The sequence below is a fragment of the Vanellus vanellus genome (assembly GCF_965231255.1).
Source record: "Vanellus vanellus genome assembly, chromosome: 7".
Lineage (NCBI taxonomy): Eukaryota > Metazoa > Chordata > Aves > Charadriiformes > Charadriidae > Vanellus > Vanellus vanellus.
Window position 1 is genome coordinate 12443335 of NC_138912.1, and position 26405 is coordinate 12469739.

The 26405-nt window shown below is 40.2% G+C and overlaps 1 protein-coding gene across 2 annotated transcripts in view; it reads right to left on the minus strand.

The window, feature by feature from the left end:
- Positions 1 to 25559, minus strand: part of ADD3 (adducin 3) — a 105454-nt gene extending 79895 nt beyond the window's left edge. Inside the window, exons 1-2 of one of the 2 annotated variants that reach the window (XM_082486234.1) lie at positions 25514 to 25547; positions 21162 to 21345 (exon numbers count right to left, since the gene is read on the minus strand). The gene's annotated coding sequence lies outside the window, so the exon portion shown is untranslated. Of the gene's footprint in view, positions 1 to 21161; positions 21346 to 25513 lie in introns of both variants that reach the window. The other variant, XM_082486235.1, reaches the window with a different exon arrangement.
- Positions 25560 to 26405: the final 846 nt, after the last annotated feature.

Genomic DNA, 26405 nt, shown 5'->3' on the forward strand with positions numbered 1-26405 from the left:
TCTTTGTTGAGGCTGACTTGGCTGGAGCAGCTGTAATTACTTTGCGCTGCTCTCCAGGTGGCATTCCTATGCCATGTATTAACGGTGCCTCCCCATTGGCTCCTGTTGGTCCAGGAGCTCCTGGCTTGTCTACGTAAACCTTTTAACTATTTTGCATTATTTTAGCATGCTCAAATTTTGCTTAAAGCTCTGTGGCCCCAGAAATGCTTGGACCAGCATAATTAAGGGGACAAAGCCAGGGCAGAAACTCTTCTCTTGCTAACCTTTACCTCTTCCACATGTAAAAAATGAGGACTTCACACAAAGTTAACAAAACTACATGTTCTGCTTCCTTGCATTTGTAGTTGCCAGTTTCTAGACTGATTCAACATCATCCCTTCCCAGTTTTTTCCTCCTCATCTCCAAAACTCACAAAGGACCATCAATGTGAATAAACACGGTTCATCATTAAAATTAGCCGAAACATAGTAAAGATGTATTACATCTCTGCTTTAGGGAAACACTGCCAAATTATTTATCAGAAACAAAACCCCAGGAGATCTGTTACCAATTGAGCAATACGTCCACTAACAAGGACTCTTCCCCCCCGCCATGTGATTTCAAGCTGTTCAAATTTTCCCCAGTATTTGTATTTTTTTTTTTCTTTTAGAAGTGAAGATATGGACAATAATCAATTAGGCAACTGAACTTCCTTTTCTTGAGACACAAGCTGAATGTTTCATGCAAGCTACTAAAAATAAGTTTTACTTCCAGCAATGACAACTCCCTGCAGCTTAATCAAAGGAATACTAATCACAGCCCAATAGGCTCTGTTCTCTAGAGCATCTGAGTTGGAAAATGATCAGTACAAGAAGAGTCACTGCAGACAAGAGAAGAATCTACAAAGAAGTGAGGACCAATATACACTTTGTGTGTATAATGTGTGATCCACTTAGTGTGCATCAATTTGATTTTACATGTTTCTAACAGAGAGAATGTGAAGCGACTTGATTCTCGGTCCACAGCTACGGTACGAAATTAGTTTCTAAGGAAACGGGGAGAATCCGAGGCAACAAAATTTCTGGGTTTGTGCTGCTTCTGTAGCAAACACAGCATGAGCTGCAGAAGACGAATGAAGCAAAATCCTTTCAAACTGATTAAGGAATTGAATATTGAGCGCCCTGAACTAGCAACCTTGCCGTGATATACACACATCTGTTTGAGGAGGGAGAGCACAGACATGTAAGTAGGATGCACACCCGCTCACCACCAGTACCAACCTACTCCTCAACAACAGTGCAGGAAGAGACACTAAAAAAACCCTATACAGCTGGCACTTAATATAGTCTGCTCATTCACGCGTGCTGCAGTTCCTCTATGACTTTAAAAAAAAAAAAAAAATCTGACTGCCCACATCTCGTGGTTCCTTTTTCAGAGGGAAAACAGATTTTTAACCAGCAAGGCAGCAAACATTTCTTTCTTTCCAAGAACTCAAAGGGGGGCAGGTAAAAGGTGCTGATTTTCAGGACGGGTTTCCACACCATGAACCCCAAGCAGGTTTCCCTGCTGTGATGAGTACTGCACTTCGGCAAGGGTTCCCCTGAGTCTCCATGCCAGCAGGGCTGATGACATGGGGCTGCTTCGGATGCTCTCCCCAGCCAGGGCTGCACCCCACATGCAGGGATCATGCTCAGGCCACAGACAGATCCAAAGGGCAGCTATGCCAGGGAACTCCATAAGATTGGTTCCTCCAGGCCAAAATAATCAGAATTCTTTGGAGAATTTAAAACTTTAGAAATACATGGTGCACTTCCAAAACTTTGAAATGAAACATTCCTTCTACCAACCAGCCACATAACCCACTGCTTAGCAATGAAGGTTGCATGTGTATATGTATCTGCAAGAGGCAAAACAAGTCTCATTATCCATTGTTCTCACAACACAGCAAGACAGTTTCTTTCTGGGTATACACAGGGTTTTAATGATAAGAAGTTATGTAAAATTCACATTTTCAAATAAATTCAGGTCTCCTTCACATTCAATAAAAACTGAACCATAAACTAAAAATAAAATCTTTCTAAAGCAGCTTCATTACAGATGTTCGAGTGAGGCTCATTTCAGCTCCAGAGAGAATGCCCCTCGGTTTGCATACGTGCTGCATTGGTTTGGGCATAGACATTTCTTACTGCACAGCTATCCACTTTTCAAAAGGAAAATGCCAATGCACCTCGAAACATCAGTGTTAAGAACCTACTTCCAAAAAGTGTTTGCGTGAAGGCCAGCAGCCCAGAGGTAACAGTCCGGCCTGAAATCCCAAATACATTACCACAGGGCAGGATATTATTTCACTGTGCTATTCTACTGCACATCAACACCCAACTCTATCTATAAATCAATGGAAGCTATTTTAGGCACAAAAGCTTCAAAATAAATCCTTCTGACCAACCTCCCAAATTAATTATGCAAATGTTGTATGAAAGTGCACAGATCATTATTACTTCCAATTTTTAAACTCCTGCACAGATACTCTAAAAGGGAAAGAAAGTAAATGCCTAATTATACACATTGAATAATCCAGATAATAGCCTGTCACATGCATCACTGAATGCAAGTCAGAATGATGGTTTTAGCTGTAAACACAATGAACAAACGTAAAATAACTTTGATCTCCTCTTTGGCAAGAAGACACTTCCTTAAGATACCATTCTGTATTTAATGGGATATATATATACATTTAGCATTTTTTTCCTGTTGAATTTCAAAGCCCTTCCTTACAAAATGTACCCTATAAAATATTCTAGAAATGAATACTATTATTTCCCCAAATAGAAGAATGCTGCCTCACTAAAAACACTAGAAGCAACAATACTATTTACCACATTGTTATTCAAGCAAAGCGTGATTGCTTTTGAATTAAAAATGTCCATAAAAAAGGCTGCACTCAAATATTCTTGTGCTGAGGGGCACTTACCACTTCAGAAAGAGAAAGGTATATCCACAGCAAGTAACTAAATTCCTAACACCTGTCATGGCAATGAAGTCCCTAACATGCACTCCAAGCGTGTTTAGCAGGTAGGATTTGCTTCATTTCATGCTACGTCTTACACAGCAAACAAACCATGCAGAAACCTAGAGACATACGAAAGAAAGGGCTAAAATTGAACAAGTAGAAGTAGATAAGAATGCCCAGGTCAGACATGTCAGGGAGGCAGCAGGAACCACTGCCATCCTCTTTGTGCCTGGTACTAGAGAAACTCCTTATACCACTGTCCATGCTACAAAGCCGAATTTTGGCATGTGTTAAAAATAAATTTCAAGACAACATTATTAAGGGGAGATTAAGCTTTTAATGAGACAGCTCCTTAGCCTAAATTTCTTGAGTAGCTGCAAGAAGAATGCCTATCCACTGTATGGCACAGCAGGCTTTACTTCCCCCCCCTCATGCTTTGCTTTCTAAGACCTTTTGCCACTTACAGGTAAAACACAAGATACCAAATTCCATGTTGAGATTAGACTAGTTTTAAGTTATGAAGAATTTCTATAAAAATAACAATACAGGAAAATAAATGCACAGCTTAAGTGATAGATAACTAGAACAGATTTAAGGGTCAGTCCAATGAAAACACTGCTGCTGCAGTTTTGCCTGGTGGGGTCACAACGCTGAGACAAAAGACAGATCCTGTCAGATATTGCTGCAATAGCTACTAACTATAACAAAGTTTACTGATGCAATCCTTGTTTGTCATCCACTGTAGGGATTCCAGTTTTCCAAAGGGGAAAACAGGAAAAAAAAAAACCACACAAACAAACCACAACCATTAAAACTATATGTTAAGTGTTACAGTCAGTTTACAGAAGATGTAAACAAGAGCAATACTCGAATTTACTTACATTCAGAAGACAAATCCCTACTTTGATGAATGCCTGGACCGTGTAAAGCTTCAGAAGATTGCTCAATTAGTTTAACTTATTTTGCCACCATAAGCAAAAGGAAATTTTTACATTTCAACTTGGAAAGATATTTCATTTCACAATATACATGTTATTGTCCAAGTCCCATAATCCCAACTCCAAATCAGTATGAGCATTGCAATTTAACACAGATCAAGCATTCTCAAAAATAGAAGTTGCTAGGGTACAAGACATGACCAGTTAACGTTTCTTTCCTCTTCAGAAATCAGAATTCAAGCAAAGCGTGATTGCTTTTGTATTAAAAACATCCATAAAAAAGGCTGCACTCAAATATTCTTGTGCTGAGGGGCACTTACCACCTCAGAGAGAGAAAGGCATATCCACAGCAAGTAACTAAATTCCTAACACCTGTCGTGGCAATGAGTCCCTAACATGCACTCCAAGCGTGTTTAGCAGGTAGGATTTGCTTCATTTCAGGCTACGTCTTACACAGCAAAGAAGAAATCAAGTTTTTCCTTTTTTTTTTTTTTTTTCTTCCTCCAGTTGAGACAGAACATTAATTGTAACTTAGTCAAACTGACTCAATTCCACAGGCTCCTCCAGCACACTTCTAGCAAAGCCCTTTCGGGAGGGGACTGTTTTTCCTCTTTCAAAACCATAAGTTGAAACAATACTCAAGTGTACCATTAGAAGAGTACAAATGTAAGTTATTACTATGTAAAAAGGATGCTAGTTTTACATGTTACTTCCTCAAGAAAGGAAGGATGAGACCTCATTTGGTTTCAATTCCCCCCTCCAGGCTCTTGCACAGTTAAATCAAACCACGCTGTTCTCTCCTCACCTCTCAGTAGCCACCTTTCTAACAAGATCCTCAACTTTGGCAAAGGGCATTTATTGCGCACACTTCAAACCCTTCAACAAAAATTACTTTAAAAAGGGAAGAAAACATACGCTGATCAAACATTGCTACATAAAGTGGCAACGCAAGACTGCATGAGATATGTGTTGAAGGCCACCAGAATTAATCCAAGTCCAGGTCTAAAATAAAACAGTAATTACAGAAGTGTAGTATTCCCTGAGTATCTGCACCTCAGTCACTTTACACAAGCCCTTACTGATCTTGCAACTCGTTTCTTGAGTTTAGCAGTTTGTAGTGGAAGCAAAACAAATAGTCATTTTTACAGGCTGCTTCTAAAACTGCCACATTGAGAACTTGTACATCAAATTCAGTTACAAAAGAGAGCAAAACTAGGATACAATTAATTGACATCTTCAACTTGAGTCCAACTGTTGAGTGTTTTAATGATTCAAGTCTAATCTTGAGGTTTTATCTAAGCTTTTCTTTTTACTCTTTTATAGTAATATTTGCCTATTCAGATTGGGTTGGGAAATGTAAACAGAGGCTTGTTACCCAGTTAAACAGAAATCCTACCCAGTGTAACATTTTATTAAGTCAGACACTACTTAGCACACCATCCGTATTCTCCCCTCACTGACTTCCCAGCCATCTGCTCCTTCCTCATTTGCTGTTCCATTCAACAAGCTCTTGTGCATTTTTCCAAACAGAAATGGAACAAGCAACAAGTTTGGGTCTTCATATGAAAACAAGCATAACGGCTTGACAAACACCTTAGGAATTGCAAGTTGTAATATCATAACATCTCATGAACTTTCTCCTGAGTTTGCACCAACCTATAGGTTTACTAGCAAAGTGCAGACATGTACTCAAGTTTCCTGTTTTAATATTCCCCCTCCTCCTTTTTTTAAACCAAGATTATTCTCATCCTTAGAAACAGGAAGTCATTAAGTTCAAAATGTTTATACTAAATGAAAACATGCATATTGCCATGACTGCTATACAGTGCCTATTGGGTGGTCTCAATCTGAATCCACTTTCTGACCAGCAAGTGCTTCCCTTGGAGAAATTCTCAGAACACAGCCTCAGAGACCAAGGATTGGAAAGGTATAAACAATCAGCTATTATAATTACAGTTCAGGATCTTTTTAATTTATTTAAAAAAAAAAAACAAAACCACACTTTAACATACCCACAAAAACCTCCCAAACATCTGTTTTCAGTAAGTATTTAAATAAATGTTTTCCCTGGATTATATCAGAAATTGGCTAATGCTATACATTTCTTGGGATAAACTCTGTAATGTGCATTAATGCAGTGCCTTTGTTGCAGTAATTAGCATGTTTATTTGTGCCAGAGTGTGAAGAGGGAAATTGATAGCCCACTGGCATCCTCCACTGATAACCTTCAGAGCACCATCTACAACCGCCTGTGATGAGTATCTCCAACATGCCAACTTCTGGTCATACTGTTCTTATTCATAAACCCCTAAACCATTTCAAGGTTCCTCTTTGATTTGATAAGAATTCAAAAAAAAAATAAATCTTCAATTTAGTACTTCGATAATAATACATTAATGGGTGGCCCACAAAGACTTCCCATACACAGAACATCTGACTATAACTCTCCCCAGACTAAGAGAAAAATATGTCACTTGTGCTTTTTTACTGTCATACTAGTCCCAATTTACTATGGCTTCCCTTTTGTGGATATAAATTAGATTCCAGGAGAAATCAAGCTCCAGTACATCACCAGAAATTTTCAATTGCTTTTTCAACACCATCTGTCCTTATTACAGTAAGTGTACTTCCTCCCAACCTCAAGATTTTAATTATTAAATAATATTTGGAAGAAGTGAAGAACTCTCTTCTCAGAAGAGAACTACAAAGTGATTCCTCAGTAATCATGAGCACTTTCAGGAAACTTGAATACTCCTCCAGCACACCCACTTGCTTCCCATGAGCAAGCAGTATTCAGAATTATCTGGAGAGGTCTTCCAAAGTGCTGAGAACATAATTTCTAGGCGTTTTGATGTTCTATGTATCACCAAGAACAGAACATGAAGCCAAGAAACAGTAAAACATGTACAGATACAAACAAACAAAAAAGCTGCTAAGACTAATATCAGACCTACCAAAATATATCCTGAACACACCAGGAAGAGACCAAGAGGAATTTACACATTATGCCACTTCCACATTAGGCTCCTTACTCTTGTTTGGACCCACAGGTCAATACAAATGCCAGGAATTAATAAAGCTAGCAGTACAGATCAGCTCTCCAGAGACCAGCCACATCTGTTCAGCAATGCCAAGCTGCCAGTTGGATGGAGTCCCAAAAGCCTTTAAAGGGTCATCATGCACAGCAAAAGCTTGTACTTGGCTAAAAACCTTTTAGCCTAGCAACTAAAAAGGTAATAGGTATTCTGTTAATTACATCAAGTAATTAAGATTTTTAGCTCTGTTAATTAGGATGCCTAATTTTAAAAGGTCTAATAGCCACAGTATTTAAATTCCTGTTTTGTTCTGGTATTGCAACAACAACAAAAAAATCTATTCAAAACCACTGCCATTCTCATGACTGAGTCAAAAAAAGGTTATGCTGTTAACAGATAAGCTAATTAGTTGAAATGGAAAGAGTCAAAGTATTACTTGTTGAATACTGTATATTCCAAGCAACTTTAATGTATGAATAATCAATTAAAACATCCAAAATGAAAGACAGCCTGGATCTCAAATGACACCATTAACACCACAGGGATATTTTATCTAGGTACAAACAGTTAAAATGTCCTTTCCTTGTGCAGGTTTGATGGGAACCTGTCAAGGGAAGAAATAAACCCTACTTAGATGACATTTGCCTCCCTCCCCAGGGTGTCCCTCACTGACACACAAGGTCTTGCAGGGCATAAAAGCTCCTATGAAGTTTTTGACACAAAAAGCTATTTCTGAAATTACTGTCTGCTGGCCTATATGGAAATTGCTCCTTCCAAATATTTTAAAATCAGAAGTACAGTACTGTACATGCTCAGTTAAACACTGCCTTATCTACAGCTTTTTCCACAGCTGCAGGTGGCTCAACTTTCATGTGGGAAAGACACAGCTGATATCCTTAAATACCTTGGTGGGCACGCGTTGAAGAGATCTGTTGTTTAGCATTACAGCAGCCACTCTGTAGCTTCCCCTGCTCCGAGGGCATCACAGCCCAACAATTTTTATTACAGGAAATCATGCCTCTGATGTTTGCAAGGTATTTCCAATTCTTATCTTTCGGCTGTTACCCAAGTTGAACCCAAAGAGTGAGTCCAAGCAGGACCTCTTCACAAGCCCCACAGAGAGACCTCATTGTGTAAGCAAACATGATGCTTTTAAGAGCATAATTAAGATCAAGCTGCTGAAATTAGTCTGAACAACTCATGCAAATGACTGCTGTGCAGTCTATTTTACTAAAAGCAAATCATTGCTCCCAAATTTTACTCATGGCAGTGAGCAGTACCAGGGGTTTGCTACTAGTCCTAGAAGGCACCACATCTGTTGAAGTTTGTCACTGCACAGTATTGCTCTTTCTGACCCCACGCAATGCTTCAGGAGTGCTACCAGCATCGCAGGGGCACTACAGGATGCAGGACACAACCCATAAGACACCTGGAATTATTAGTCCTCATTCAATTACCAATTCAGCTACTAATTTTATATCCATTTAAGCAGGGCTTATTAACCACACTACACAGCACCCCAGACCGGCCATCTGGAAATGCAGATGTCATCTGCTCACCTTTGTAATCTGCTGTAAGGTTTTCAGATGAAGGCATATTTCATCTCATGGTGCTATATAAATAAACAAAGTATTATAAACAATCATTTTTATCTGACTGGGGTTATGTCATATGGTTTGCTTTCTCTATGAAAGAAAACATGTACATAAAGTGCAACCAGATGCTGTTGGCAGAGAATCGATTTAATATGGACTCATTTCTAAAAACATGATTACAGATGTGGCCTACATCTTGAACCCAATGTTTAAGGAAAAATTCTCTCTATGTACAATCATTTCACTCATCTTCTATGTTTTCTCCAAGTCTCTTAACTCACAAAAAATGTTTCCTAGAACTAAGTTACACACCCTCCCCTTTCACACTTTCAAAACAAGAATAATTCAAGCATGCCCTTATCAAAGCAAAGCTGAACATGTTACTGAAAAAAACACTGCTTTGTGGCAGCTCATCACTATACCAACTGTGAGAATGCAACACTGCAAGTTAAAACTAAGTCTAGACTGAGTTTCTTTACTACAAACAATGCTTACCTAGGACTGCACCTTACTTGAAATTTGATTTTAAAAGTACAAAAATAGTTACTACAGCTCTACTCACAGGAGTAGAAAAACTTAAGACACTTTAATCAATTATTTTTAGTGTTCTGATTTAAAAAAAAAAAAAATAAAACCAAAACCCAACTAATGCATACCCAAGTTTTTAGGGATGTCATTAGTGATCAAAATCTCACTAATTTATAGAGGTCTCAGTAAGGTAACTTAAATATATGGTAAACATTTGTGTGCTCTAGTATTGGTTAGAACATAAAAGGTAGTTTAATTCTGATAAAACCCCAAACAATCAACAAAATGAATAGAAATAACAAGTAAGTTTTAAATTCAAAATTAGTAACATCTAAATAAGAACTTGTTTTTTCATGCTTGCCGATTTATAAAACCCTATCAACTTACCTCAAGAAAGTTTAAGTAAAACTCAAACTGTCTTCAAAACAAGATAGAAACAACACAGAGACTGACTACATCATTCCACCTCTAAACCCCAAAGAGTTTCACTATATTTGATATTTAAGTATTGAAGTATTTAAGGACAGTTCTCTTAATAAGTGCACTCCTGAAATAGATCAGACAAGTTCATGTTCATATGAATACAGAATCCAGTGTTTAAGAAAAATTATGTCTCTATATAATCATTTTACTCTCGCTCTACATTCATGTTCATATAAAATTAATCTAGTAAAAACCCCACATGGTTCATGGTTACTGAGGTTATTGCCTTGGCAATGCATTTATCAACGGAATTGAAGCACTTGAAGCTAGGTTAGTTAACCACAGTGATATCACTTAAAATCAACAGTTGAAAAGAAAAAAACCTCCTTCCCCATATTACGCTTTGGTTGCACCTTTGAAAAATAAAGCTAAATAACTCTTTCAGAGGACATTGTCACTTATGAGCGCCTACATTTATTGATAAAGCTCAGGTACTTAATTAATCTAGATTATCTTTTCTGATCATGGTATTAAAAAGTTCACATAAAATGATGAAAAAGTTGAGGAATAAAATCAAAGCAGGGAAAAGTCCTGTTTTCACCTAAGAAGTACAATGTTGGATGGTGTGAATAGAGCTTCAATTTTAAAATCCTCTCACGACCAGCCAATTTCTTATCAACAGGTACACAACTCTATTTACTTCCAGAGGCAGCAAGATGGGACAACTGGATTCTTTCACAACTACTTAAAATGTCCCAAGCAACCTTTAATAAGGATTTTAAACATCCATTACATCTGACTTGAGCATAAGTTTCAACAGGATTAAAATTTATATCTATATTTGTATAAACACTTTAGTGTTGGAATCAGATTGATTTAAAGTGCGATTAGACCTAATAGCTTGCTCAGAGAGGAAACTTTGGCAAGGATGGATTGGATAAACAAGACAATCTGAGCCCAGAGGTGAGCCAAGCACTTGTTTCTGCTCTACGAGGAAGAGGTTATTTCAGCGAGAAAGGCTGCTGGAGTGTCTGAGCACTGAGGCTCAGGTACACTCTCACCTATGCTTTTCCAGCAACTTTGGTTAGAGTTGCTACAGTGACACAAGTGAGCAGCTCTGCCCACATGCAGTCTACACAGTGCCTAAAAATTACCCCCAGACTTTGACTGCTACAGTCTCAGTTAAAACAGAATAGACCTGCTGGGTAGATGCACTTACCTAGTATTTGTAACAGAAAACCTACTAGTGGAGCTTTTTCTTCAAACATAAAATATTCTCAAATAGGGGTTTCTTTTGATTTGACTGATTCTAAAGCTACCTATATATAACTAAATAACTATAGATGGGGGGTAGGAGAAACAAATGAGGATCGGTGTACATTTGTTTATTTCCTTATGAAGAAAGACAAACAAATTGAACTGCTCAAGAACCCAAACCATACAGGTAGTTTCTAGATATATTAATAATGTGGCAGTGGCAAAACCTTCATTCATTTACTAGGTGCCGACTATTTCACATGAAGGGTTTCACTGTCCCCAGAAAGGACAAACACCAGCAGCTGTTGCATCAGTACAGGACAAAATATCTTAAAAGGTGAAAGATAACATACTGCATGATTTACATGATATATTAAAATGTTTTTTTTTAAAAAAATACAATCTCACAGCCCAAATCTTTCCCAAGGTTAAGCCAATATGCAGATGGGATATTTAAATATGGCAGCAATCTGAATAATGAGCTGAGAACTAAAGAGTGAATTGTTATCCGGGTGTTATCTGCAGGGAGCTGAAAGCACCCACTGATCTAGGCCACACTGTACAAAGAATTTGTATGCAAGCCTAATAACCCAAGTGTGCAAGTCACAGTACTCTACCAGGGCACTGTAATTAGCCAACCAAGCCCAAGCTGGGTTTGCCTTGTTTTAAGGCTTCCAGCATCCACAGAGAGTTCCCCAAAAAGCAATTCAAAGGAGGAATGTGATTAAGAGGAGAGCCTCAGCTGGCCAAGCTGAGTGGTGTGAGTACCTCCTGCCTTTCCTGTCCCTTATGGACTGAGCCAAAGGAAGATGCTATGGCTCAAGAGAAAGTCTTGGTAGCTGTGGGATTTGAGTCCAGTGCAACCCCCCTCTCCTGCCCCAAGATACTACAAGAAAATCACTGCATCTCACAGCCACGATAGTTCTACTTTTATAATCCACCCAATCTATTAAATACCCTAAAGAGAGCACTCTAACTAATTAGAAAGCTGCACAATCACACACTATTGGTCAAGCCCGTGCTAGTTCAGTTTACTGCAAAGAACAAACAAGAAAAATTTAGTTTATGGGGATCTAATTTTCTTTTTTTGCCAAGAAAGGTTGACCCAGATGATCCTTGAGGTCCTTTCCAACCTGGTATTCTATGATTCTAAATACTGTCACTCAAACCTCTCAGGAAACAGCTTCACACAACTGCAAGATAAATAAATAAATTTGAAGATGTCAGCTGTAGCCTTTTATGTCTTTCCACACCAAGTTACACAACCTTGCTACCCTCAAAATCCACAGGCTTCTGTAGATGACTATAATTTTACAACACATCCATACTCATCTCGCCTCTGGTTAGAAATGGACATTGCAATAAATTCCTAGACAGACAAATCCTACTTTTACAAATGCTTTAAAAAAAGTTTGCCCTGAAGTGCCTAAATTATTCTGTTTTACGTAATACCCATTGCTGTAATCCACAGAAATATTTCCCAAAGTTTATCCTTGGGGCAATATGTAGTTTTACCCCTTCTGTCAGTTTTCTTTTTTCATTAAGCAGAATCCTATTTATTGTACCACATGCATATTATGCTACAAAAAAAAAAAAAGACTAAAAATGCTGTGTTCATTAAATTTGACCATAATGCACAGCGCTAATGCACCGCAAGTGCTAATCTCAGATACTATACAGCTTTTTGCTCCATGAAGAATCCAGTTTTCATCTTCCAAAGTGCTACACATTTAGCCACTGTAAGGCCCTTCATTTTTACCAGAGTGAGTGGCTTCTAACATGGGTAGTAAATCAGATCAGAAAAGGAGTTAAACTTACGCACTTGATCCTGAATAAGAAGAGAAAGAGCATTAAGAAAGTCTCTCCTAGATTTCTATGAATAAAGAAGTGGATAAGGTATGTTGAAGAACATGTGCAGAAATAGATGGGGAGAGGAAACAGTTTTGTGTACTGGGTATGATTCAATTGTTGCACCCAATTTCATCAATGCTCAAAGACACAGAAGTTATTGAGAATAAAAAAGGGTGAAAAATCCCCCCAAAACATTCTAAAAGAAAAGGACATTAAAAAGTTGGCTACAGTTTTGACTTCAGCAGCTTTACTGTGGTATGTATTAGTTTGTAAATGTCAAAGCTAATACTATCTTTTTTCCTTCTCCTCCCTCCTTGAGAAGTATCTGCAGAAAATTGCAGTACCACACGCTCTCTACCCTGAAAGACCAATGTTCTGGCATAGCAGAGGCACTGAGAAACAGATTCGGCATCATTCCTCTTCTGGCAGTGCTCAACATCAGAGAGAGAGAGAAAACCACCAGCACACTCTGCCTTCCCACTTCACACTGTATTTCTGGCCGAGATTTTATTTATTTATAGAACCTCTCAGTAAATTTGCTTGTATCCTGAAGTACATTTTGAGGATTCTATCACAATTAATAATATTTTATAAGTGTAGTAGAAGGCGAAAGATACCATTAACAGCTAGCAGAGAGTTGCAGCAAGTCAGAGGCAGTAGCAATGAAGGTCAGGTACTCACTGTGCCAGAAAGCAGCACCACTTCTCGCTGAGCAGGAGCTGAACACTTGGAACAAGGTTTCAGGACCCTCAGGCACAGCCAGGTCTATTATACTGGCTTCAGTTATAGTCCTTTCTGTGAATCTGGATGTCTCCTGTTGACTTTACTGCTCTAATGGCATTTGAATCAAGGAGACTTCATGCATTTATACTGAATTCTGGTTTACTCAGGAATATTGGATACAGTGACTAAAAATATTGCCCAAATCATCTGCTATTCGTCTTTCAGTTACTTCAGGCACTCTAGCTGCCTCAATTTTAAACTCTGCTTAAAGCAAAATGAACAAATGCCAATAAAAAAAAATTGATGGAAAATCCAACATCAGCCAAATCTGGCATTGTTTGTTTCAATTATATAGAATCATTATGTCCGGTCCTTGGATCCTCTTTATTATACCCTCATGTCCCCTGACTGAAGAAACCTCTGTAACAGAAAACCCTCAGGAGCCATAACTTAACAAAGACAGCATCCAGACTTGATACAACGACCGTATGAATGAAGCTAGTAATCTGGGTATGGTTAGAGTTCAAAAAAAAAAAAAAATTCCAATGGCCAAAATGAAAAACTACATTTGATAATAAATCTTCTTTTTATGAGTAAGCTTAATACCCTTCCTCTTGGTAAAAGAATGTATTACTACCTTCCTTGCCAAGAAACAAAAAAAGGACAGAAAAACCACACAGAACAAGAACAGTAAGAAACAGAATAAACATCGGATACACATAGTATTTTGAAAGTGTTTTACCTTTTTTTTTTTTTTGCATATGGCATTAACCAAGACTTTTTAAGAATACCAGCGCTTGAAATGAGCCTTCAGAAAGGCAGCAGAAGTCAGAGCCAAACCAGGGTTGGGGTGAGATGAGACAACTGCATAGGAATTACTAACGAGCTCCTCCACACGCTTTACTATTAGGAGAAAGCAAGAACCTACACGTGTGCAAGCATGGCAGTCAGACACAGACAGACCCCGGGTTGGTACAGTAGACACACCACCTTTTTCCTACAGAAATCAAATGGCTGAGAACCCAAAACCACTGAGCTTAGATGAGGATAATGTTTGCACCCAACCCCAGACACCACTGTTTTCACAATTTCAACAAGAGCAGAAGTGTTGCTACTCCCGTTTGTGGTTTTAAAAGGTGACCAGTACAACAAGCTCCCTCTGAAGCCGTTTGGCTAATCACATTTAAAATTCAGGGGCTCTATTTTGGTTCATCTAACACTGAAATGTTACCAACAGAAAACAAGCTCACACTGGGGGCGATACGTGCAACAGGCAAAGTAATTTTCAGAAGCTCTTTCTGTTGAAAGTCAGTATCAGGTCGTTCAACGCGCTGACACAGCCAGAGCTGTTATTTTTAAACACAGCCATAGTCTATTTAACTAAAGCATCTTTACTCTGACTGAGCCAGTATTACTTTGATAAGACTCCTTAAGTATCTGCACTGAAGCCTGCACATGATATCAAACGAAGAAAATACAAACTTTTGAAGACAATGCTTCATTGTAGCTAAGAGAAAAAAAGGAGAGGTCCAGGAAAAAGCTAGAGGACCCAGCACTGAAGACTGAAGTGCATCTGCAGGATTGCTATTCAACACAGTGAATTTGTATCATTCACCACCTGCATAGAAACTAACTGGAACGATTTCAGTCAACTTACACAGCAAACAGCTTTCTCCTGTTGGAAACTCAGCATTACATTTCTAAAACAATTCTTCTGCCAAATTTGTTGGTAGCAACACTAGGTTTTCTTACACATCATTTAACTGACGAGAACCTGGATGGAAGGAGAAGAGAGGCAATGCTATTTTCAAAGGCATGTAAGAGACTTCAATTTAAACAACATTTTGGGAGGTAGGCTGAGCTATGCTAAGCAACTTATTTGTATACATTTTCCTCAATGTAATTCTTACTTTATATATATGAAGTTGTCCTGTAAACATACGCACAAGTTCATTACTTCTAGTAATTTGCGACCCCTTTTCTCTCACCAAAGAAATAATCTGTTCTACGTGTTCCTGAACATATAGACACTGTGGTCTACCTGACACAATGAAGTTTTACTATGGCAATATTTAACCTCAATTTCTTATATGTAACTATGAAATAAAACCAAAAAATAAGAGCAGCAACGGTACACACTGTTCAACAGTGAAAACCCTTTTATTTTACAATAGAAAATTTAGTTGTACGTCTTGTGCTATGCACGTATACTGCAGGCCCTGGAGACAAGAGCAGGCTGTTACAGAAAGTAACCCCAAGCACCCAACACCTCCACAGTACCCAGGACTGTCACTCACCAGCAGTTTCAAGGAGCTGGGACACAGGTGCAAGACATGAGCCAAAGAACAGCTCAGCCCAACATGCTGACATTATTTTAATCAAAAAATAATTTCAAGGTCTACCTAGTTTCTCCAAAACATTGCATTTATCCCCAAAAGCCTCCCTTTAAACATGACTGTCCCTCCTCAGATTTTGAGAGTACTGGAAGGGTAGAGGGAACCTTGTAACCTAGTGGCTGCCCCATCATATCTCAAAGCTTAGAGAAACAACTTTTTCGTTCTCACTTTCCTACAAACAAGTCACCTTGCAGAAGGCTCAACTCACAAACACCTTCCACTTACATTTTCACGTTGCCTCCTAGTACTGCAGGCAAGACCCTGCAGGGCTGTCACCACTGAAGGATTAAGGGCTGGAGTCAACCTGAAGCTCGGCACTGACAGTCCCCATCTCCTTATCCCCCCCCCCTTTCCCCACAGGTTCTCACTGCTGCCTTTGACACCTCACACCCACTCTAGTGTTCACTCAACCGTCTCTTGAGCTAATTTAACTTATTAAAGAGAGTTAATGTGGACAGGGGGGAGAGGAAGTATTCTGCTGCAATTCACGGTGAATTGCAGAAGTTCAGTGAGCAGCAGGGCTTACACAAGAGAGGACAGGGCAGGACCACAGGGCCAGGAGGGAAGAGAAGGATATCCCCTTTAGCTTGCTGTAATGTACAAACCAAAAAATCTAATCAGATGGAAATCAGAGTCCTAGAGAAGAGTGACAGTATTAAAGCGGTGATTATATTTTTTGGAACAGTGACATGCAGACTTCTTATTTGACTGGGTTCTTAAATAAGATTACAGGGTTTTAATTTGTTTCTTTAAATTGGTTTTGGAGAGAGAGAGATAAACCCAGAAAAAGTTTAGAGAAAGGGTGGAATAACCTTGGAGGGAGTACACTACATTATGCCATGTAAACCATAATAGTTTCCCCAGCACTAGTACACATTCTTCAAGTTAACTAATAAACAGAAGGGTCAAAAAGAATTACTTACACTATGCATTTGCACTGGTAACTGGTAATTCTGAAGTTTTAATTTCATCTTTGAACTATCAGTTATATTGACAAGCAACAGTGGCAGCAGTGTGTATTACAAAAGGAGTAAACAAGTGACCTTTATCTCACTTTATTAAAGTAATAAAGTGTAGACTTTTTTTTTAAACTTTCTTCAAAGAGATTTTTATAGCTAACTACCAGCAGGGTGTGGACTGAAGCTAAAAACTTTGAAATAGGTCCCTGTGAAATCTGAAACCAAAATACAGCAAAGGTCACCCCTCTGAAGAACCGTCTTGTCTGTATGCATACTGTAAGCAAAGCTCTGTTAGCTCAGCTTCAGTAATAATGTAATTCAACTAACCCCCTGGGAATAGCAACATAAGGTTTCTACTACAAAGATAGATTTACTGCACACAGTACCTGTTACTATACTTTTGCAGCATGTTTGATAGTAGCCAGACACTGGTGTTACATGGTATACCTCAAGCTACTTTTTCTTGTTAAAGGCTAACCCAGGTTATAAATATGACATTGTTATTCTTACTCCCACCATTAGCTAGTTCTTTTTAGTCAACATAGTACATTCAGTAGAGTCTTATGCAACACACCAGGCAACATTAATAGGAAAGGAAGCAATACATCTGACTTTTAAAAGTTTTTACGACTTCTCCACCTCCCCGCCCTCCCCCCCCCCCTTCCAGAGGAGACAATTTCAACTCTTTTCAACAAGAAAACAGAATTTTTCCAGTGGAGAGACAGGGTCTCCTAAAACAAGTATTGGGACTTTGCTGTGTCTTGTGGGGTCCTGTGAAACACGTCTCTAAGCTTGGGTCTGTGAGAAGTGCCATATAGCAAGTGAGGTTCTGGAAAAGGGTTGCCCACATTCACATTGCTCTGCAGATACATATGGGCTAGGCAGTCTATTTTTGCAGCTACAGGAAAAGACCATGCAGTCAAAGCTGTTGGCACTGGAACCACTGGGTGAGCTTGAGTTCCTTGTCTACAGAGCAGAGCGCTCCTACCTCCTGCATCTCCACTCAGAGCTTTCGCTCCAAGTTACATTGTATGTTTGCCATCTGAGATTTATCAATCTTCACATCTAAGCAAAGATTTCACAAAGCGTAGGACTGAAATGCTGACTGCCCTTGCTGGATGACACTTCTCTGGTATAGTAGACATCCCACCGCAACTAACGGTCTCCACTGGCTACTTTGGATCCATCGCTGATGAGATGGTGTCCTGATCCAGGCAACTGGAGACTTTCAGATTTAAGATATTTTGAAGAACAAAGGATCTCACCTGGCAATACATTAAAAGTCACTTGATTGGCTTAGAAGTACTGACATGCAATAAAACACTCACACTGGGAACAGCAAGAAAAAGAACATCTTCTACTGACTAGACAGCAAAAATTTCCATTTTGAATGGTGCAGTGCTTGAGAAGAACTAAGGAGTCTCTGAAATCTAGCCCCTAACAAAGAGTTGTCTTAGGGAACGTAAAATTAGGGACACTGCTGTTTAAAAACACCTAAGCTTAAGTGAACACACAAAAAGAGCTTAACATGTATGCAACAACCATTTAAAGAGGAAGCAGTATTTCAGTTTTTACCCAAGTGCTTGGCTCACAGGAAAACATCTGATGTAAAAAGGGAACCCACACTGCCCCTCTGCCACCTAAGGGCAAATTACCCAGGCAGCTATAAAAAAATCTCCTGATGTTTTACAGCTTAAACGTTTTATATAGTTAAAGCACGTGAACTCCAGACAGCTCAGTTTATGTTATTTGATATGTTTTAACTAGGAAGCTACCTGGATTTGTTTCAAGATTATTATTTCTTTTAAACTAACCTGGTTTTGAGTATAGACTCCCTCATGCTAGCACTACACAGATATATTCAATCTTTTGCATGCTGCAAAACTGTTTAAACAAAGTTCAAAACAGAGTAAAAAAAGGAGGGGGGAACCTGACTTCCAGACCACTGGGTTTGGTTTCTGGTTTTGGTGTTTGTTTTCTTTTTTTTTTTTTTTTAATTATTTTTATTTTATTTTAAAAACCCACAAATTTCAGTGTATTTGCAAGTTCTTGTGCACATTTCTTATTTTTTGCTCAATACCAGACCCATTATTTTGATCAAATTGATAAGGAACAAGCCAAACATATAAAGAGGGCTTCGCTGATTACAGGCATACATCACTTTACAAAACATTGTACTAGCCATTATTAAAGCATGCATCACAACTTCATTTTTCTTCCTCAGCTGCTCAGGATTAAATCTTCACAATAAAAATATTTATGAAAATTTGACTGAGCGATCTACTTCAGACACACTGTCTTCTAAGATGGATTTTTTTTTTGTTGTTCCAAATCATGCACATGCAGAGGTATCTGCCAAGCTCTCCAACTGTGTCACTCCAGTCCTTAAGCCATTTAACACAGAACACGCACATGTCCTTTGAGTGCCAAGTCAGCTATGCATCAGACAAATAGCTCTGGATAGTCAATCCATAACAATCAGCACATCAGTAAACAATCTAATTTGTATTCAGTATTCTGTCCACTGATGGGAATAGGAAAAAAAAAAATAAAACCAATACATACCTACAGATTCTTTCACAACCTCAATAGTTTTAGAAATTAGAAAATTACACAACCTTTGGCATGAAAATACAGTTCCCCCTAAGAGACAACAGCTACCATTTAGTAAATGAATTAAAGACCACGAACATCACCTGCTTTCTACCCTGACAGCCGGGTCAAAAAACCATTTGAGTCACCAGAAGAATTTTGCTTTTGCATGGACTTTTAGACAAACAGGCATTTAAAGCCAGCTGCCATTAAAGCCACAAATTGCACAGATTAACTGTGAACATTACAGAGACAATTACTCCTTAGCTGGGTATTTAGTACAAGGCTTCATATGGGATCAAGATCTGAAACAAGATGATGGACTTCTTGTGGGCATCATCACAATTTAATCATGATAACAGAAATATCTATTTGACTAGTTATTAATTTATTATGGCAATAATACTACATCAGTAGGGCTAACATTGTATTCAGTCAACATGGGAGTGCCACGTACTAATTTCATACACAGCTTCTTGCATCCTAAATTTCAGCACCAGCATAGAAATTGCAGATAATACTGGTAAAAACTATCATAAGAGAATACTCAATCTTACCCTCCATGGGCTACTATATCACACAATCTCCAAATAAAATTTGTATGTTCTAGGAATTAAGTTTTTTGGTTTGGTTTTGGTGATTCAGGACGCACAGCAAATACAGTAGGTTGTCTGCTGCGTAGCAATAATTGGTATATTAAAAGAGAGCTGGCTTAAATTGTATTTTACTCCTGTTTTAACACTGAGCAGGAGCCTGGAGAAATTGTTAAGCAATTCATCAGCACTCCTGAAAATGGTTGTGTATCCAAGTCAGGAAAACACAAAGGTACTTGCAAGGTCACTACTTCTGTGTCATTGTATTCAGTTCTAGACAGAGCTGGATGTACTACCTAGTATTGTCTGCTGTTTCCGTCCCAAAATTCTATTTTCAATTTCACCTAATTTTTCATATGTTAGGCTGAAGGTTGCCTCTGCTAAGTGTCTGCTAGATCTGAAGCACCTGAGCCCAAACACTTCTACTCTTCCTGACATAAGGGCTCATAACTGTACTTTCTATAAAACTAAACTGTAGTTTAATTTTCATTTTTTAAATCCAGAATATTTTCTTTGGAAAGCACTACCCAGCTTTCAAATACTTGACTTTGTGGCCTTACTGATGCTCTTTATAAATACAGAGGTTTTTGTATATAAATCCATCAAGAATAAGATGTCATACAGGTTGCTAAGGAAGTACCAGGATAGTGGATTATATGAAACAACTTATGGTAATATCAGCAATCTCTCTGAACCCAGCCAACTTAAAATTTTCATTGATCTAGAAATGATTTAATTGAATCACACAGACAACTTCAGTACCAAATCACTTCCACAGCATTCTGTCAAGACTTCTAGAGCTGTCAAAAAAGGCATTTTTTTCAATGAAAGCCAGTCCACATTTGGGATGGGTGGAAGGAATATTTCAATTTATTTTGTTTTGACTGTATTAGAACAACTAAAGCAAGCTTTATCCAATAAGTAAGCTTTTTATCCAATAAGTAAGCTTTTCTATTTTGCATTCTATTTACTATCAGAAGGACGCGCACAGGAATGCTTGGTTGGGTGGTAAGTACCCTGCTTCCAGAACTGACATTTACTGTGCATCTGCAAACACAAGATGCAGATACAACTGTCCTCTAAACTATGTTGTATTTAGTGTAATAGCTACGGATGGTATGCATGGGAATGCTTGTTTTCTACAAAAAACCCAAAACACCTCACATCATGTAATATAATTAAATACATGCAACAATAAAAAAAGTCTTGAGACACACTATGACAGGTATAGATGAAGACAGCAAGCACAGATTTTCAAAGCAGTTCAACAAAATCCTCTTACTTTGGACAACAGCAAATAGTTCAGCTCTTGGTTGAAGTGCCAGCTACTATTGACACCAACACTGTGCTAGGTACTCACTCACTCAGGATAGCACAGCGACAATAACAGTGGTAAGCTGCAATCAACTCTGTAGTATTCGATTGCCACATACTTCAGCTGGAAAAGTAACTTCAGGAGGTACCAACTGCAGGAGGGAAAGGGATTTATCAGCTGTTATCTGCTGTGGGTCAAGACGACGCAACATGAAAAGCTACAAAGCAAGCTGGAGCTCTCACACCAGTTTGTGACTTACTGATCTTCCTCTCAACCTCCTAACTCACATGAAAACTACCTGCTGCTTTGATGTCACTAGGATTTTAACACATTAAATAATACAAGGCCAGAAAACAGTTTCTTTACCTAGCCAAGACCACAACAGTTTAAAAGACTGGAACAATGAACAAGGTTATTATTATATTTCCCTAATTAGCACTTTGTAACAGCTGATTGCATCCTTGTCAAGGAGAATTGGTATTACTACCATAAGACACACACTGCATTTAATATGATCCCAAAGTCCTAACTAAATACCTAACTACATCACATTTACCAAACTGCGAAGATCCAGGGGGAAAAACCAACCAGTAGCCATCACCCTCACACTGTGTTTTGAAGCTCTCAAGCCTTCTTTCACTATCTAACTTCAATGAATCCAAAGAAAAATCTCAACTTTTTAGTAGCAAACATTTTCCAGTTTACTGATGATTTTGAAGTGATAGGCCACCCCGCCTAGATTAAGAGCATGCCATAACTAAAGACACTTTCTTATCTAACCAAAATGTATTCAAATTGGTTTGTTTTAACTAATAAACCAGACCACGAATTATCCACAAAACAGTCATGTATTTGCTAGGATATCTTTAAAAGAAATACCTCAAAGTCTCATTTGCGATGATGTACAATGATTTGTACATCTAAGAAAAGAACCAAAAGTGTTTCCCCATATGCCAAGTGACTCAAAGTTAATATAGGAAGCAGAGTAGACTCTGTGGCAAACAAATTTAACATTAACACACAATGAGTAAGTTACTGCTTGTTCCCTAAGGGTCAAGTAGCTTTTATTCATCTTAATCCACAAAAACATGCTACAAAAAAAGACAACTACCACCCAAGAACCCCACCACTGTCTACCACCATCTCTCATATGGCAACCAGCATGTCAAAACATAGCTTGAAGAAAAGCCTATGATGTAATGGGAAGCAATGTTATTAAATAATATAGATTGCATTCTTCCAAGTCGATACCAAAACAATGACCAACTCAGTTTTTCAAACAGGAGCACTATGAAAATACAAAATTGATTTACAAGGGAAATAATAGCCAGAGGTTGCTGTGGCTGCTAAAGTTATAGAACATTTTTTAATGAAACAAAATTTTTTACCCAGTTTAAAAAAAAAAAAAAAAAAAGCTAGCAAGGCAATTTTATGTGCCCGCTCAAAGTCACACAATTTATTCTCCTATATTAAATTTTCTTTTTTTAAAGCATTATCATTCCAACACTTTCCACAGTGTGGCAAGGACATTTGTCACTGTTTTAACCAGCAACAATGATTTTAACAAGGGAAAAACTAGCAGCCTTCTGCCTTCTTTCATTTCAGTTTTTGATTTGTAAAACTTTCCACTTATGAAAGGAAACAAACTAACCTGGCCTGTCTTAAAATATTTTTCATCTTTTGTTTCTTATGAGTGTTAATTTCTGCTCATTTTCACTGCAAATAACGTCTTACGCCAGGTCACTTGGCCTATAACAAGTCAAGCTGAACACAAGCAGGCAGCCCTGTGTGCAATGTCACCTCTAACATCACATGCAACAGGGACAGTTCCAGCACAATTACACTGAACCCAGCTCATTTCATCCAGCCCTGTCGAACAAACAATGCTCATTTCATAACCAGCAGAGGTTGAACAGAAGAGCTGCAGTACACCTGAAACATCCCCATTCATCCACATCTCTCAAGTCCACCCACTCTACAAGCAACGCAAAGTCTCTAGTGTGAGAGGCACCACCTGGACCTCCTCTTTGGGTTAGATGATCACAGCACACGACAGCCTCACTGCACCACCCTAAAATCAAAATCATCGCTTCCTTGAATAAAAATGTCAGCTGCCTCAATCCTTAGGCAAGATGCAAGGATAATGACTGATTTAACCAAGAGACCATTAAACCCCCAGATATCCTAGAGCGTAGCAGCACTCCATCTATTGGTCAAGAATTAAGGACGTGCTTAATCATCATCATCGTGCACTAACCTCGATCATTAAACACTCAGCCCCTAAAGAGTGCACCCCTTCCTCCCTGCTTAGGGCTTCATGTTCTCCCAGCGAAAACTCAAGGCAAGTAATAATGTCTTCTGAAAAATAACATGAGTATCACTAAAAGTGTTAACATGAAAATTTCTAAACTTAAAACTGGTATACGCTATTAATCACACAATTATCATTTTGTTTCATTGAGGAGCACATGCACTCCTCTCAAAGTAGCACTGAGGAGCTCCTCTGATAGTGGCCAAAGAGCCCACGGCACTTCCAGAGTTCACACCTTCTTTCCCTGTAAGTACTGGATGGCACCACGGAGGCTCAAATGAGAAGTTCACACACTGTTTTCAGCCAGGCCACTTATGTGGCAGAGTGCGCAGACCAGAAAACTCCCTGGTACAAGAGATGTGCTGGCAAACCCTGGCAGGGAAGCGAAAGTGAACATCTCACAGCAGATCTGCTGCCAAAACAGCCGCAAGCTGAACTGCCCCAGCTTGCACTGCTCCCCGCCAAAGCCACCACTGCCCCTTCCCAGCAGATCACACACAGCCATATGTCCACCACACCTCTGCTTTATTCCAGTTGCCAGCAACTGGACCAGGAGGCACATGAGACAGCCTGAAGATGCCCCAGGCACATCAAAGCCCTTTTTTAAGGGCTGAGGTTACATTTATCAGCTTCATTCCTCCGGTACCAAAGCTGACTTAAGCAACAACTTTTCCCACACAATTAGTAATTCATCAATTTCTTACAGTCATGTTTTTATAACCCTTGGCCAATTATTTTTTGCCCAGATACTCATTGCCATTGATTTTATCTATTTGTTTTAAAACTTAACTCCTCCACATAGTGACACCACACAGATGAGGCATAATCCTACACATCTTTCCTCTGCTTAGTATCACACCACTACCCTCCAGACACGAATTTGGGACCTGTGGATGAAAACCAGCAGGCACAGCCTCAACCCACCTGTAACATAACAATGCTGAGAAGACAGAAACAGAAGCAACCCACCTCCATGACTGGCTGCAGCGGTTGTTGCTTTCGAGGTATGCTCGACCCTCCTTGCACAGCCAGTGCAAGGCTTCCCTGCTAAAATCATGCCGTTTGGCCACGCATACCCTGCCTGCCTGCCCTGAAGTCCGGACAAACGCTGATTGATAAACCCACTCTGAATTCCTAAACAAGCTTTTTAATTGCGAGATAAAAATTGCTTTGGGGCGAGACCAAAACTGAGGCAACGAACTCCCCAAGAGGCCCGTCGTAATCCTCATTTCTGGAGCCTGCAGCTCACCGCAGCAATCTGAATTTTGCCCTGGCTAATTAGAAAAGCGGAATGAAAATAATGCCGAAGTGTTACCGAAACGGGGGCGAACGCCGGCAGGAGCCGGGGCCGCGGGGCCGGGCCAGGCCGGCAGGTTGGCATCGCCGTGCCCGGGAATGGCTGTGCCCGCACCAGGGAACCGCATTCCCGGGCTCCCCGCGCCGCTACCGACGGCAAAGGTGGAGCCCTGCGCGACTGACCACGGAAAAATAAAAAGCCAAGAGAATGTAGATTTTAAGAAGTTTCCGGAGACCCACAGGGACTCCGGAGCCCTGCGGTGGACCAAGGACGGTCCGCAATTATAATGATTACTTTCACGGTTTTATTTGATTAGCGGAGTTACCGAGCAGCGGCGCATTATTTAAAGCCCTGCGCCTTTCCAGCTCAGCGCTGAGGCAGAAAGACGGCACTGCAGCATCTCCCCCGGCCGGAGAACGGGCGTATAACCCACCGACAAGTTCCCCCCTTGAGCCCCCACGGCGACCGGCAGGTCGTCGTCCCCCCTCTCTCTCCCTCCACACCGCCTCAGCCGCGGCCGTGAGGCGACTGAGGGAACGGGGAGAGAGGTGGGGGGGGAGCGCGCCAGGCCTCCAGCCGCCCCCCCACACACACCCGCCCCTCCTTCCCCAACAGCGGCAACGGCTCCACCACAGCCGCCTTCGGCGGGAAAGCCGAGGATCCCCCTCCCTTCCTCCTTCTCCTCCTCTCCACACACCGCCGGAGCGTTACCTCAGCGGGCCCGCGCCTTTGTGCTTCAGTCCATCCCTCCTCGCCGGCGGCGGGAGCCCCAGCACCACCGCGGCGGGCGAGAGAGCGAACGGGCGGGCGGGGAAAAAAGGGGGCGGCGCACTATGTGGCAGGAAGGGACACCTGAGCTCCTCCTCCTGCGCCCGCCCGCCCGCTGTGGCTCACTATCTGGCAGCCAGCGGAGGACTCACCCGCCGCCCTTCCCTCATGGCCCCCTCAGCCAAGTTTGAAGCCGGGGGAAGAGCTCGTCCTCCCCCGGCTTTAAACTTGGCCGAGGGATCGGCGGCACTGTCAGCGTCCTCCGCCCCGGCCGCCCTCCATTGTTGAGGAGATGGACTCTGCAACGCCTCAGTGCACCACTGAGTGCGTGTGGCGGGAATAAAATAAGGTGTATCTGGGAACAATCAATAACACCCGCCACCCCAAAACCCCCCAAAAGACCCGTTTCGGAATGAATTTTTGAGCGATTTAAACAGTCTTTGGGGCTGCAAGGCAGCAGAAGGCTTCTCCAGATGGCTGGTGCTGCTGAGGAGAAAGAAGGCGTCTCGCCCCATTGCTGGGAGAAAAGCAGCCCTGGCTAAAAAAAAAAGCTGCACAAAATGCAAAAACTGTGCTTTTTTTTTTTTTTTTTTTTTTGGCTGTCTGGAATTGTTCTGCTTTGCAGCTGAGAGAGTTGGGGTTGTTCAGCCTGGAGAAGAGAAGGCTCCAGGGAGACCTTACAGCCCCTTCCAGTGTCTGAAGGGGGCCTGCAAGAAAGATGGAGAGGGACTTTTCACAATGGCATGTAGCAATAGGATGAGGGGTAATGGCTTCTAACTGGAAGAGGGAAGATTTAGATTAGATATTAGGAAGAAATTTTTCACTCTCAGGGTGG